This window comes from Heterocephalus glaber, unplaced genomic scaffold, assembly GCF_053883595.1.
Source record: "Heterocephalus glaber isolate CG9 unplaced genomic scaffold, H.glaber_assembly_v1.0 deba00000331, whole genome shotgun sequence".
Taxonomy (NCBI): Eukaryota; Metazoa; Chordata; class Mammalia; order Rodentia; family Bathyergidae; genus Heterocephalus; species Heterocephalus glaber.
Window position 1 is genome coordinate 2,536,933 of NW_028258142.1, and position 15,066 is coordinate 2,551,998.

A 15,066-nucleotide genomic window follows, 5' to 3' on the forward strand; every position below is an offset into this window, starting at 1 on the left:
AAAAGAACTGAAAAAAATCAGACCCCCCAAATTCAAAGCCCCAGTTCAAAAATAGGCATCTGAAATGAACAAACATTTCTCAGACAGAAAAATAAAAGCAGCAAATAAATATATGAAAAAATGTTCAACATCACTGGTCATTGGAGAGATGCAGATGAAAACAACGCTGAGATTCCACCTCACCCCAGAAAGAATGGCTGCTATCAAGAAATCAACCAATAACAAATGCTGGCGAGGGTTCGAGGAGAAAGGAACCCTTCTCCATTGTTGGTGGGAGTGCAGACTGGTGCAACCACTGTGTAAGTCAGTATGGAGATACCTCAAAGAACTAGGACTGGAAGTCCCATTTGACCCAGCTATTCCCCTGCTGGGTATCTTTCCCAAAGAATTAAAAGAATCATACCACAGCAATATATGTGCACCCATGTTTATAGCGGCACAGTTTGTAATAGCTAAAGCTTGGAAACAGCCCAAGTGCCCATCAACTGGAAACTGGACAAGGAAGATGTGGGTTTTTTTTTTATAAAACGGAGTACTACTCAGCCATAAAGAAGGAGAAACTAGAGACATTTATAGCTAAATGTATGCATATTAAGTGAAATAAATAGGATGCACATGTGTAAATACCGATTAGCTTCTCTAGTGTGAGAAACTGAAAGTGTAAATAAGGATTAAAATGATTAAAATGAATAATTGATAATTTGAAATAGGAAAAGGTCCAAAGGTGTAGGGGTGGTGGGAGGAGATGGGGAAAGGAAAGAAGGGAAAGGAAAAATTATGAGACAAGAAAAAAATGGAAATGAAATCTATGTAAGTAGGGAAGGGTGAAGGGCATGAAGGGCTCTCAGGTAATGGGGAAAAAATTAAGAACCAAGATACATCATGAACAGGTACAATCACTCAATGATAAATGTAAACATATTATATACCTAAAATGTACCAATAAAATAATTTTTTAAAAAAGAAGTTCATTGACAGAGAAATAAAGTCTGTTTTTTTTTAGTATACTAGTCAAGTCTCTGGGGAAAGTAGGTAGGGGACATGAGATGTAAATGGCTATCTTTCTGATTAAGAATTGGGAGCCCTTTGGAGAGTCTTCTGGGGCTACACATGGTTAGATCAGAGACCACTGCAGCAAAACAGCATTTAGCTTCCATATCTCCCAAGGAAGTGCTGCTGGGAGTGGAAACTTTTCTATCGCCAGAGCATGTAGGCCCTAATTCAAAGCTGCTCTAATGTCTTTCAAAGACTCGACCTAGCCAGCTCTCTCTAGGGCCCCTGTTGGTGAGGTCTAAGATGGGTGGGTGGTAGGTAAATTCCCTCTCGTGACATAAACATTCCTAGACCATCCTGGGGACCACCTATGTTGGATGTAGCGACCTTGTCCTAGTAGGTCCAGGCAGAACCCAGCTTCCTTCTGCGTCCACCCCTCTTCTTGGGGATGCAAAACTGTATACATCAAAGTGACAAATAAGTGTTATTTTGTCTAGTCAAGCACAAATTGGGATGTGGATATGTTTCTTGGTCATTTATTTGGAGAATTAATGTCTTCTTATCTTATTACTGGGAAGCTTTTACATTTTCTTCCCCAGTGAGCTCTCTGGAAGTGACTCTCAGTCTCTTGGGACTTCTAGCTTCATGGAAAATGCTCACTCAAGGACTCCTCAGAAGGCCAGCTACTGGTTTGAATCTTATGGAAAGGTCTAGCTGTGGATAACTCCAGTCCACTGAGTTTCTAATTGAGACAAAATGTTCAAATACTTAGATTTCACTAGAGAAAAGTTTTCATTATGTCAGATTTTGAGCACCATTTAGGTTGCTTTTTTCTTGTTTGTTGTTACCTAACTAAATATAGTTAATATATTGCTTTATAATCTTTAAAAGTCACTAAGAATTCTGTGTTATTTTTCTTTGCAAAATCTTATCATTTTTAATTTTTTCTGGTGCAGGTTACTGTGTAGGACTTCCAGCATTTTTTTTTTACTGTGGAAAAATACACATAACATTTACCATCTTAATAATTTTAAGTGTACAATTCAGTGTTACTAAAATGCTTTATAATGTTGTGCATGTATTACCACCAAACATCCCCGTTTCATCTCATCTTGTAACCCTAAAAATTATATCCATCAAACGCTGTGCTCCATACTCTTCTCTCTCCTGTCCCTGGCAATCCCCTTTCTATTTTCTGTCTTTATGATTTGGACCACTCTAATTATCCCATATAAATATAGTAATACTTTGGTTCATGAATGTTTCTGTTTGCAAACAATTCAGTTCACAAACAGAAGCATTTGGCAAAATTTTGCTTCTGTTTGCAAACTCTGCATCAAGATGACAAACATGACTGTGGTCGATTTCTCCCCACAAACGTGAATGAGGCCATCTTCCCCAGAATCATGGAATGAATTAAGTTTGTGAACCAAGGTACCACTGTAAAATCAAACCATAATTGTCTCTTTTTGTAAGGCTTATTTCACTCAGCAGACTGTCCTGTAGGTTCACCCATGCTGCAGAATATGTCACCACTTTTATCTATCTTTGCTGCTGGGTCAAAAATGAATCCTTGTAGACAGCATATACATGGGTCAAATTTTATTTTATTTTTAAATTTTTATTTATTTATTTATTTTTATACCGGGGATCAAACTCGGGTCCTTGAGCTTGGGAGGCAGAAGATGGAAAGGTCAATTTTTATTTTTAAATTCATACTGCTAATCCCTGTTTTTATTGGACAATTTAATCTATTTATATTTAAAGGAATTAAGGGTCAGGTGGGACTTACTTTTGTCAATTTTGTTTTCTATATGCCTCATAGCTTTACTTTGTCCCCCTTTTTTCCAACATGACAGCCTTTTTATGTCCAATTGATTTTTAACAGTGAAACATTTAAATTTCTTTTTCATTTATTTTTATTTATATTTTCCATGTGGTTACCAGGGGGATAACATTAAACATCTTAACATTTTAACACTTTAATATGAATTTATACCATCTTAACTTCAGTGATATAAAAAAATCTCTCTCCTCCATCATAGCTCTGTCTCTAACCTTTTTAGTTAAGTCAAAAATTACATCTTTGTATACATTTTATCAAAACCAAACGAATATTTTTTTCAGCCCACTCCAATCTGCTATTGAATTGCTCTAGTGAACCTTTTATTTCAGTCTTTGCATTGTTTCAGCTCTAAAATTTTTTTGGTGTACAGAAGGTAGTCTTTTTCTTTGTTGATGTTTTCCTTTTCTCACACAGCATTTTATTGACTTTCTAAACATCTTCCTTTAGTCGTCTGAGCATCTTTAAAACAGTTGTTTTATAGTCTTTCTGTAATAGATCTTCCAACTGATGTTTTTCAGGGACACTAGCTGTTAACTTTTTTTCCTCTTGAATTGGTCATATTATTTATTTCTTTGTATGTCTTGTGATTTTTTTGGTGAAAACTGGACATTTGAACCTAACAATGTTTTAACTCTGGAAATCAGGTTCCCACCTTGTTTGTTTTTGTTAATTGTTTATTGTTGTAGAATGTCTGTGTGTTCAGGATCTGCTGGAAGTGTAACCACTTACCAGTCCAATTTCTTAAATACACGATGACTAAAATTGAATATTTTAAATTAATTTTTACAAGATATAACAGGAAACACAAAGACAACAATTCTATCAAATATATTCAATGCAAGAATCAACTGATTGAAATGACATCTCCTGGAGCAACACTCAGGATAGTTAGTATAGAAAGAAATACACTGCCTGAGTGATGCTCGAGGTAAACTGAAGAGCTTTCCAGGTCTCACCTGAGCCTGCCTCTTTCCCTGGACATATGTTGTCACTCTAATTTTTTCACATACATGCAGTTGTTTCTAAATGTCCTCCTTTTGATATCTTGCTCCCAAAAGGAGAAAAATAGACAGTGTTTCTTAGTTACTTTGTCATTACTGAGACACAATACCTGACACCACAAATTAAAGTAGGAAAGGTTTATTTTGGCTTATAATTCATAGAGGTTTCAATCCATAGCCGGCTGGCTCCTAGGCAGGGTGGGATGGCAGAAAAGAATTGTTCATATCATAGCAGGCAGGAGGCAGAGAGAGGGATCAAGGGAAGAGGGAAGGAGATAGACCCTTGCAGGCCAAACCCCCAGCAACTTTACCTCCTCCAACCAGGCTTCACCTCCCAAATTAAATTTAGGTATAAACTCATCAGTGGACCAATCCACTGCTGAGCATGACACATCCATGATATAATGACTTTCCCAAAGCCCCACCTATAAGCCTATAAGGCTTTGGGGGGATATCAAGATATAAACCATAATATGGGGTAAAAAATAAATCCTAGCCCTGTAAATGCCCTGGAAGTCACTTTAGCCAAAGCAGGAGAGGCTGACCTGGATTTGGGGAGGGAAACAGCAATAACCACCCACACTGCTTGCACCTCTGTGATCAGAAATAATGATTGACTGTGATTTGATCACAGATCCCTGATGCTTACATGACTGCATCTTCTGTACACCTCAGCTCCCTCAAGATGGTAGGGGGGAGGTGAGCAGCTTCCACTCTGCTAAGAGCTGACTGCTCCAAATTAGTCACATCACAGGCTTTGAACCTTCCTTGAAAGTTGCAAGTCTTCAGTGGCCTCCAGGATCTCCACATAGTTACACTGGACAGATTCTGCTGGCACAACTATTCTGTGGCTGGAGACAAGCTCCTGGTACTTTCTGCTCCTCCCTGTGCACACAATCTACCAGGACACCACTTTTAAGTATTTGTGGTTTTAGTTCTGATGGATAACTTCACATTGATAGTATCACATTTATTCCACTTTCATGTGTATTTCATGAATGTATGGCCTATTAGCTTTGCTGAGATAAATACAGATTAAACTGTCATATTTTATATGTATATTTTATGCATATATGTACATTTAAAACATATATGTGTATGTATAAAATATACACAAAATGTTTCATTATGAAGTATGTATAATGTATGATATAAAGCATTTACATACATACATGTGTGTATATATGTAAGAGTGAATATACTAGGTGTGATTAACAGTAGTGCTTAATTTTAAGAAATTATTACAATAAAAGACATGTTACCATTAATCTCTCTCAAAATATTCAAAAGAATCCTTCTTGTTTGAAATATCTTTATTCAGTCATTCTTGGCAATGTATCTTTTCTTGTAATATGTTTTTTCATTTGGATATTTACTGCATTTTAAAATCATCTAACCTTTTGTTATTTTCACAATTGTTATCTTTTAAATTAGATCTTAAACCTTTAAACAATTTCTTCCAACTTCTTACTTTCCAAAGCAAGGACTTTAAGTCTCGTACACACTCCTTCCGCTCTCTTTCACTGCTTCCATTCCTTTTATCTTATCTACTACATATTTACAATAAACATTTAATTATAGAACAATTTCAAATTTAATGCTAAATTAAGATATTTCAGAAAATTCATTTCTCAAAGATTTTGAAAAGTTGTTTCTTACTACTCCACTAAAAAAGAAAGCACAGAGGCATCCAGGAAAAATGGTTGGAAGTCTAAACTCTGGAGGTGACATTTAAATTCAACTCCTGGTTTTATGATGAGAGAATTTCATGATTGTGGCAAGCTTATCTGAATTTATGGTGCCTCAGTCCCTTTATCTTGAAGGTGGGAACAATATTTCATATAATGTAATTATTAACTTATAAGTATTATAAAGGTGATAGGATTATTGGATGAGATAAGCATCTTTAAAATGGTGATCATCTTAGTACTAAACATCCCTACAAAATCCTTGAGAGGTCCATATTAGACATTCTTATAAGTAGCATTACCTGCCCTTCAGTTTCTGTGCCAACTTTCTCAAACACTGATTACAATGCTATTAGTATTGATTACATTAACGCTTGTTTTTTCTTTTCTGTCTCAACTTCTCTCTCATTATTCACATTGTCAACCTAGCTTTCATTATGAATAATTTTTTCTGATCTATTTTTGAGCTCATCAATTTACTTCTTGGCTCTTTGAATCTTCTCTACTGTTTTACACATTCATTATTTTTGTGTCTTAAATTCCAGAATAAATTCCAGTACAAATAAGTTCTAGATCCAAATACATATTTTTTCAAATTTGCCTATTTTTTTGCAAATGTGTTATGGCTTGTATATTTTTATTCTGTCTTTCATATCTTTAGTTTTTTACTTTAAATTATCTGGAATTATATAATTACATGAAGTACAAGGTGGTCACATTTGTTGCTCTCTTTTTATTTTGTCTGGCTTCCTTCTGACTCATTTATGACAACACCTTCTGTGGATTACTATTATTATTGACACTGAGCTAATATTTGGGCTATATCTTTCCTCTAGGAATTTCAAGAATTAAATGGAAACCTATCTTTTGCAAAGAGCATCTGCTTTGTATTTTTGCAGGCCCTGAGAAGCAGAAACACCCAGGCATATTTGAATGAAGATAGCCCATTTGGATCTTTCAACTACACTGGAGTTTTAAGGTTGAGGTCAATATACTGTTGGAAGCTGGGCAAGGTGGCACATGTCTGTGATCCCAGCACTCTAGAAGCTGAGGCAGAAGAACTGCAAGTGCAAGTCCAGCCTGAGGAACTTAGTGACCTAGAAATACCTTGTCTAAAAATTTAAAAAAATTAAAAAGGATGGGCTGGGATGTAGCTCAGAGAAAAGGCCTGGGTTCAATCTCCAGTACAAAAACAAAACAAAACAACAGATCAGGTTGGGATAGGCCTATAGTTACACATCCTTAAGGAATACTATTTTATTGTTGTTATTATATTTCCTAATCAGGACATGGAGAAGATGGCGGCATTTCCCTCTCCATCCCCTTTTATTTTGCAGGAAGGTAGTTTTTGCTTGTCCTAGGCTTGGGTAAAATCTGACCTCAAGTTCCTTGCCTGTCACCCCCAGACCTCAAATATCCTGTCTTACACTTGTTCCTGGGGAAGGACATAAATAATTTTCTTTAGAAATATAATCTCTTAAATTGCCAAACATAATGTTTCAATTTGATTTTCTTGATATTAGTAGCCATATTGTCACTTTATATACTTGGTGCTCATTTAGATTTACCTACATGTTAAACTACATGTTTTTCACTTTTATTTGTGTATTATCAGTTTCTTTCTTCTAAGGATCAAATTGCTTCTCATGGGATTACATCTTATAGTCATAGTTTGATATGGAATCTATGAGTGGTAAACATTCTGGATCTTTACAAATACATTTATTGTATCTTTACTGATAAAATTAAACATTGTAGAAATCTAAATGGATTGCTAGTTTTCTTCACAAGTTAAAAACCTTTTCCATTATATCCTATCCTCTGGTTTACTCCAGAGAAGATCAGTAAAGGCTGAGTTGTTTTTGATGACTTGCTGTTTTATATAAATAAGGATATTGCTCGGGGAGTAGTATAATAAGAATGTCAGCTTTGGGTGCTGATGGTAGAGCTTTGTGCTTCTTCCTTGAATAGTGTCCTGAGGAGAGGAAGGGGTCTCTATTTTGGGTTTACAAGACCAAGGTAATGATTATACTACAAGGGTTCTTCATTTGAGTAATTTACTTTCTATTAAACTTGTGAGAGGTATGAGAAATAGGATAATAGAAAAATATAAAATTGATGTTAGTTGTCCAATTCTAACAGATAGATCTTCCCCTGAAGACCCATGGATCAAACTTTTCTAGTGTGACGGGACAGGTGCTTCTTTGGTCCAAGGAGACACCAGCTTTGCTCTCCTCCTAGAGGATAAAAGAGGGGACAGGAGGCAAGTCAGAAAATGAGATCTTTTTAACAAAAAAATGACAGCTTATCTAACAGAAAGAAGGCGAGCATTTTTATTCTGGCATTCTACTAGGCAGGGTTCTCCAAAGGGGAAAAATAAACAGAATTAACAGGATGTGTGTGTGTACTCATACATACATATGTATACACATGCACACATATTTATATGCATACAATTTACAAATTGTCGCATCCACAGTCCAGCTCTGCTAGGGCAGTGAGTAGGTTGCTGAGAGATGGAAGAAAATAACCTGGAGACAGCTTGTGAGAGATAAGGTTTCCTGAGACTTACTAGCAAGTACTGATGAGAGGATGCTGTTAACTGACACTAACAGGGAAGGGCCCATGAGAAGTGCATATGGGCCCAGCAGCACTACTCAAAAGGTCCCCAAGAGGTGAGTATCCTTCAACAGTGTCGCTGGGCAAAATCTCATGAGGCGACCACAGCAGCACTGCTCAGCAACATCCATGAGGGATGTGTATTCTACAACTGCGTTCCTTGGTACGCCCAGGAAGGGCCAGGAGGATGAATCTTTATGCACACGGTGACTACAGGCAGGGAGTTTACAGATTAGACTACATCACAGTGACATCATTGGCTGGATTTGTTTCCTTGTATAACCAGCATTCCAAGGAACAGCTGACTTAGCCTACAGGTAGGAAGGCAGTTTCTGCACAGATTACACTAATTTGCCAGTTCCCTGTGTCCTTTAGGTAATGCTTACCCAGACTGCCCAGTCTGGACACACTTAAAATGTCCCCTGACATGGACGGAGTCTTAGGAACACAAAATGGACATGCTAAAATAGGGTGCTAAATGTCCTATTTTTCTCAGAAATAATACATACATACATACATATATAGTACAAATGTACACATTTATACAAACACAAATAGAAACAATATTGGCATACATGATTTTGGAGACTGGCAAGTCTGAAGCCTGTGAAGCAGGTCAGAGATCCAGGGAAGCAAATGTATTGCCATCCTGATTCTTAAAGCCAACTGGGCCAGAATTCTTCCTTGAGGTGCTCAGTCTGTTCACAAAAAGCCTCTCACATTATGTAGAGTGATTTGCTTTACTCAAAACATTCAGATTTATATGTGAATTAAATGTCAACCCAACCAAAAAATACCTACACAGCACCATCAAGACAAATGGCGAATATCCAAATATCATGGCCAAACCATCTTGACACATAAAATTAACTATCATGTGCACATTATTTCCACAAAGAGTATTTTGGGCCCAGAAGAAGGACATGTGCTTATGAGGTAGGCAGTTACTGGCGTGTGCATATCCATTCAAGCCCATGGGAGCCAGGGCAGATGAGCACAAGTTTAATGTAGACATGAACATAGGCAGGTATCCTGAGATCAGCCTGTCATGGAAAGCCAGGGCTACCCTGTCAAGGGAGATGTGAGACTTGCAAATACTTAGAAGTTTCCTGTGCTGTCTTCATGAAATGTCTTCTGTACACTGGATACCCTCTTGGGCTTTGGAGATGAAAATGTTAATGATGCCATGCAGAGCTTTTCCCAAAGGCACAAGGGGGGGTACTCGGTCCTGGGAGAGTCTTTGTTTATACAAGGTCAGAGAGAGAGGAGAGCAGGCTTCACTGGGGCCACTGCTCATAGAACTTTAGCTCGGCTGGTTTTCAGAAGGTGAAGCTTCATGTTCAGAGGTGTCTGGTGTTTCAGTGGGGAATTGTGTGTGTGTGCGTGTGTGTGTGTGTGTGTGTGTGTGTGTACATTGTGATGAATATCCTCCTGGTAGGCAGCACCAAGTAGGCAGGTCCCATTGCCTGAAATGCAAAGTGCAAATGAAGCCCTCTCATTTGTTCTACTAGGGATGAGCTGAAGCCCTGTGTGTGAGGTGTGGCTGTGGCTGAGACATATTTGAAAATTAGTGATATGGAGACAAATGATCAATCACACTAGAGATCCAACTTTGCACATATTCATTCAGGAAGAAGTGGATGAATGAGAACAAAGAAACAGATGGATCATAAAGTATGAGCCTGGTCACCTATGGCTTTTATGACCATTTGACATATAGGTCATTACTGGGAAGCTCCTGCTCACCCATCAGGCTCACTCTCAGGCACAAGCTTGGAGAAACAGGTACGATGCTATTCTGCTAAAAATGTCCTTCTATGTATATATGACTATATATAAAAGTGTGTTTATGCATGAATATATATATATATTTATATACATATGTATGTGACTTGCCATATACATATATATGTGTATGTATACATATACATACATATATGTGTAAGCTGTTCTCGAGGAGACAAGGCAATAAAAGAGTTTTTCCCTTTGTTGGTTCATTGTTCATATCCCTACCAGGACACACCCTGTTGGAGGGTGGGGTTTTCTTGTGTGATTCCTCAGCACCTAGTGAGTAGTTCACTAATCCTAATGAAGAGGAGCTCAGGGAGAGAGAGAAGAGAGACATCAGTAAACTTTTATAGAGAAACTGGTAATTAGTCAAGTAATTTATTCTTTCATGCAGATTTAAAAACAAACTACAAAAATTGTAAAGAGAAACAGAAAATAATCAGGCAGGGGTGAGGTGTATTGTCCATAATCTTCATTGGTCTTTTGGAAAATTACTGAAATTTATTGTTTTCTTCAAATGTGAAGCTAATTTTATACATCTTATCAAGGTACTTTAAAAACAACTAGAAATTAGAGGCTAAGAGTCTATGTTTGGATGTATAGTGCCTTTTATCTTTCTTCTTAATATTTTAAAAAGTAGCTTTCATAAAAAAATTAGTCTATACAGGAATATGTACATGATACACCTTTGGAATTCACGGTCTCAATACAAAATTAACTTTGATTATAGCTACTTGGAGCAGCATAGCAACATGGAAAACTTTAAAAGATAAACACTACAAAGTATTGCTTGCAATTTCTCAGGAATTTTAGAACTATTTTCTGTTAATTGTGAGTATTACTGGTTTTTACTTTAATTCAAATATCACTGAAATAAATCATGAGGAATTCAATAACAGGCTATGGGGAAAATGGGAATTGTTATAATAATAATGTAAGACCCAGGAATCACAGGTCAGACACATAAAGATCACTGAAACTATCCTTGAATCCGAAGTTGGTGGCATGCAGAAATCAGTTCCATGGGTTTCTTGAGGAGGCTGAACTGCTAGACAGTGTTCTTGTGTGTCAAAGGCTCAAGACAGCACTGGAAATTTATGGATATAGGCTCATCAGCCTTCCTGATGAAACTTCCCAGAGAGTGTGGCCTATGTGGGTGACTACAAAGGACTTTCTGGTCCTGATAACCTGAACAACGGTGTATCCACTCAGTCACTGGTACAAGTGACTTACGTGCATCAGGTCAAGTTCCCCTAGAGGTCTCCAAAGCAGGTACAGGCCACTCAGGTTCCATCCTGTTCTTTGGAATACTGGCTTGGACCCCTGCCTTGGTAACAAGTTCCAGCACCCCAAGGCCTTTGTACTGTGAGAACCTAAATTGGCATGCTCAAGACCTCAGGATGAAAGTGGCCCGCCTGGTTCCATTACCCCAGGTTCCTGCCCTCTCCTGTTCCATATGCCTGCAGCTGCCAGAGCCTACATGGACTTCCCTGCCAAGCTGTTCCTGAAGTTTGGGCTCTCAGCATCCACAATACATATTAACGGGCAGTTTTTAAGCCAGTGTCTTTTTTGAGCAATAGATAGCTGAAACATAAGTCACAGATTTCATTAAAGCACAGGAATAGCGACTGTGCCTCAGAATGCTGCTCTAGTTATTATTTAGTAACCATCCTGCATTGTCCTGACTCACCCAGGTTGGAACTCTTCAGCTGACCTGTAATGAGGCTGCCATGGCAGTGGGGCTTGGCTGGCACCAGTATTGTACAGAACTGTCACAGGGATCTTAGTCGATGTGAGCAGGGTGCAAATTGTGAAATCCCTGAGCCTTCATTAGCCAGGAACAAACAAGTCCTGCTAACTCCCTTCATATTTTGATGTTGTATATGATGATAACATCATAATAATCATATTTAATTATTCACATTATAAATTGCTATGTGTGCCATACCATTAAAACGTTTGGAAATTGTTGAGTTATACCAAAATACATGTGCACACACACAGGCACACATACACATGCACACATTCTACAAATATGACTCAGACAACAGCCTTTCTTTCAGCATACCTATATTCCTCAGTGTGTGATATACAATCTATAAGACTAATTTTAAATGTTTTAAAAACATGTGATTTGATCACAGAGGTGAATGAGCTACTTGTATAGGCAAACTAGTCAAAATATATCACCCTCATCTAAAAAAGAAATAAATGAACTGTCCAGAAACCTCACACCCTATAAAGATAGATATTGTCAAAAATTAAAGAAAGTCAAAGCCAAGTCTCTGATTTCCCAACTCCGTGGATGTTACCTGTCAGCAGCGTGTATCTCTGAGGTAGGGTTTGCTTTGTCACTTAGTTTTGCCTCTCAGTCTCAAGCAACTATAAATTTCATGTGTAGGAAATTGTTTTGAATTGTATATAAACCATCATGCTATCTCCTAAAAAAAAATATAGCAGGATAAGTATTGCTTGATAAAGCTTGGCGAAATGAATGACTGGAAGGATCTTTGCAGTTTCCTGTAGGGGTACCTGTTAATAAGGGAGAAAAATGACATCGATAGCCCAGGATATACTTTGTGGAAGCAAGAAGCTCAGCAACTTTACCTCAGGAAGGATATGTCTCCTCTAAAAATGAAAGCATGATAATATATAGCTGCCCTTTGCCTTGTGAACAAGCTGCTCAAGCCAGGGGAATGGGTCTCAAAAGGTCTTAATTAAAAGTATACAAAGCAGCTGGAGTCCACACTAGACCACTCCCCAGAAGGACATGCAATCTAGTGCATTTGAAAGCAGTTCGTGCTCTTGGCAATTGATTGCTTTAGACTGCCTCTGCATTCGCTCAGTATAATTATCCTATTCGTGTGCACACGAAGGAGGCAAATGTATTCCAGTGTTAGTTGTAATTATTAATAAACTATTTGGCTATTGGGTATTCACACTTGGTAGCTTTTCAACTATGCATACAAGGGCTGTCTATTAAAACTGTCAGGAAGTCCTAGCACGCAGTTACAGAGCAAAGCAGGTTTTCAAACCAGTGGAAAAACAGGGAGAGCACTTGTGGTGTGTTGTCCTCAGTGTGCTAGGAGCCAGGGTGTCCGCCAGGCTGTATCGATCAGCCCATGCTGCGTGTAGGCAAATGCCTGCAGCAGTGCTCATGATATTCTACACCACATTAACTGCTGAGATGATGTGCTGTGGCAGCTCTTTATAGCACACACGAGGGCCCCAGACAGCTCCAATTAAGCCCTCCAGAGAACAGGGCCTCCACCTAGGAGCCCACAGTGTTCCAGGGCAAGAACCAGAGGCCAAGAAAACCAATAATGGTCAGAGACACAGAGGAGATGCCCGCCCCTCATTCCTGGCTGTCAGTGCTGCCTGGACTGCAGCTTTTCAAAATCCTTAGCATATGCTCTTTGTTTTGATAGGCATAAAATTACATCAAGGTCATTTTTAATAACTGTCAATAGCTTGAGAGCAGCAGTCCATTTTATTGACACCCACATTGAAGAGCTCAGGGAGCCCTAAGGAGCATGTCGCTCTTGCCTGGAAACAGTGATCCACTGGGAAACAGATTATTATTGATATTAGTAAATTAGTATTGATAAAAATCTGATGAGTGTAGTGCATCTGGGCCACTCCATAAGGTACTCATGTCAGCATTGCACAAAGAGCTGAGGCTCCGCGGCTTACGCAGAGGCCAATCTCCTATCTGTGCGCCTCTTCCTTTATCCTTCCTTTTAGTTTTTGGAAGATTAGCCTGGAAAGCCAGCCTTTGCAATCAAAGAATCAAGGAATATCATTAACTATTCCCATTCTAGAAACCCCCCAACAGTACCACAAGTCCACACTTCAAATTTTCTTTTCAGTAGGAAAAGAAATACTTTTCCCTTTATACTTTATAATTTCATTGATCTCTGAAATTTTAATATATTTGCAAAAAAGATGTGTGCATGAGAATTTACCTGTGGAGTGAGGGGTATCTTTTACAAGAGCCTCTACCACTCCTTGATCACCAGGGAAGCTCAGGGACGCCCTTGTGCCCAGGGACTATCGTGGAATCCTAACATCTTTCCCAAATCAGCTGACACTGCTGCTTCCCCTTCATCCACAAACAGAACATGATGCTTTCAGAGTAGAATAGACCAATGTTTCAGCTGAAAATCTCAGAAAAAGGGGAGACACCCTTGACAGAGGGCTACCAGCTGGTTGGGCTTGGTATAGGTGAGCTCAGGAGAGCAGAAACTGGAGAATCCCAAAGCAGCTAGAGGAAGTGACTACACTTTCTTCCTTAGAAAGTCTCAGGAAAGTGAATTGTGTGGAAAAGCAAGTAAGATATGCAAACAAATCACAGTGTAGAAGGCAGACATGAAGGCCACTTGTGATTTCATTTCTGTGACATATCCTTAATATGCAAATGCAGAGACAGAAAGTAGCACTGGTGGGCTGGGGTTAGGAAGGGGAGTGAGGAGTGACTGAAAAGAGGTACAGGGGTGATTTGGGGCTGATGAAAATGTTCTGGAATCTGACACTAGCAATGGTTGTATGATTCTATGAATATTCTAATCACTGTACTATACGCTTCAAGTAGGCAAATTCTATGTATGTGAGTTATATCTCAATTAAAGAATATCAACCTGGAGATATCCATGTAACAGTGAAAGTGAAAATCATGAAATGGGATTTGCAACCCACACTATTTATTTTAATGTTAAGGTACAGATTTAGTAAATCAGGGAATTAGTGTTCTTGACATTATGCCTTGTATTTCTAATTCTGTAAATTCGGAGCAAGATAAGATAACTAGGGTGAAAAAATGCTCCTACTCCCAGGCTGCGATCATAGGCAGCTAATGAGAAAAGGTGCTTTCTGCTCACCAGGGAGGGCTGGCTGCCAGGTTTGTGCACCAGGGCTGAGGCCAGACAGGCATCACTCAGATCACTCAGTACAGAACTGGCACATCACAGTGTTTGTTGAGCTACTGAGTTAAAAGCAGCATTCTGGGGCTTGCAACTTCTATTTAAACTAGTCCTTTCTCAAAGAGTAACACATCTGTTGACCACAGGTTATTACAACTGTGGCCTTGCTGCCTGGAAGCTGACATTTCATTTTCCATACCTCATGCTCTCAG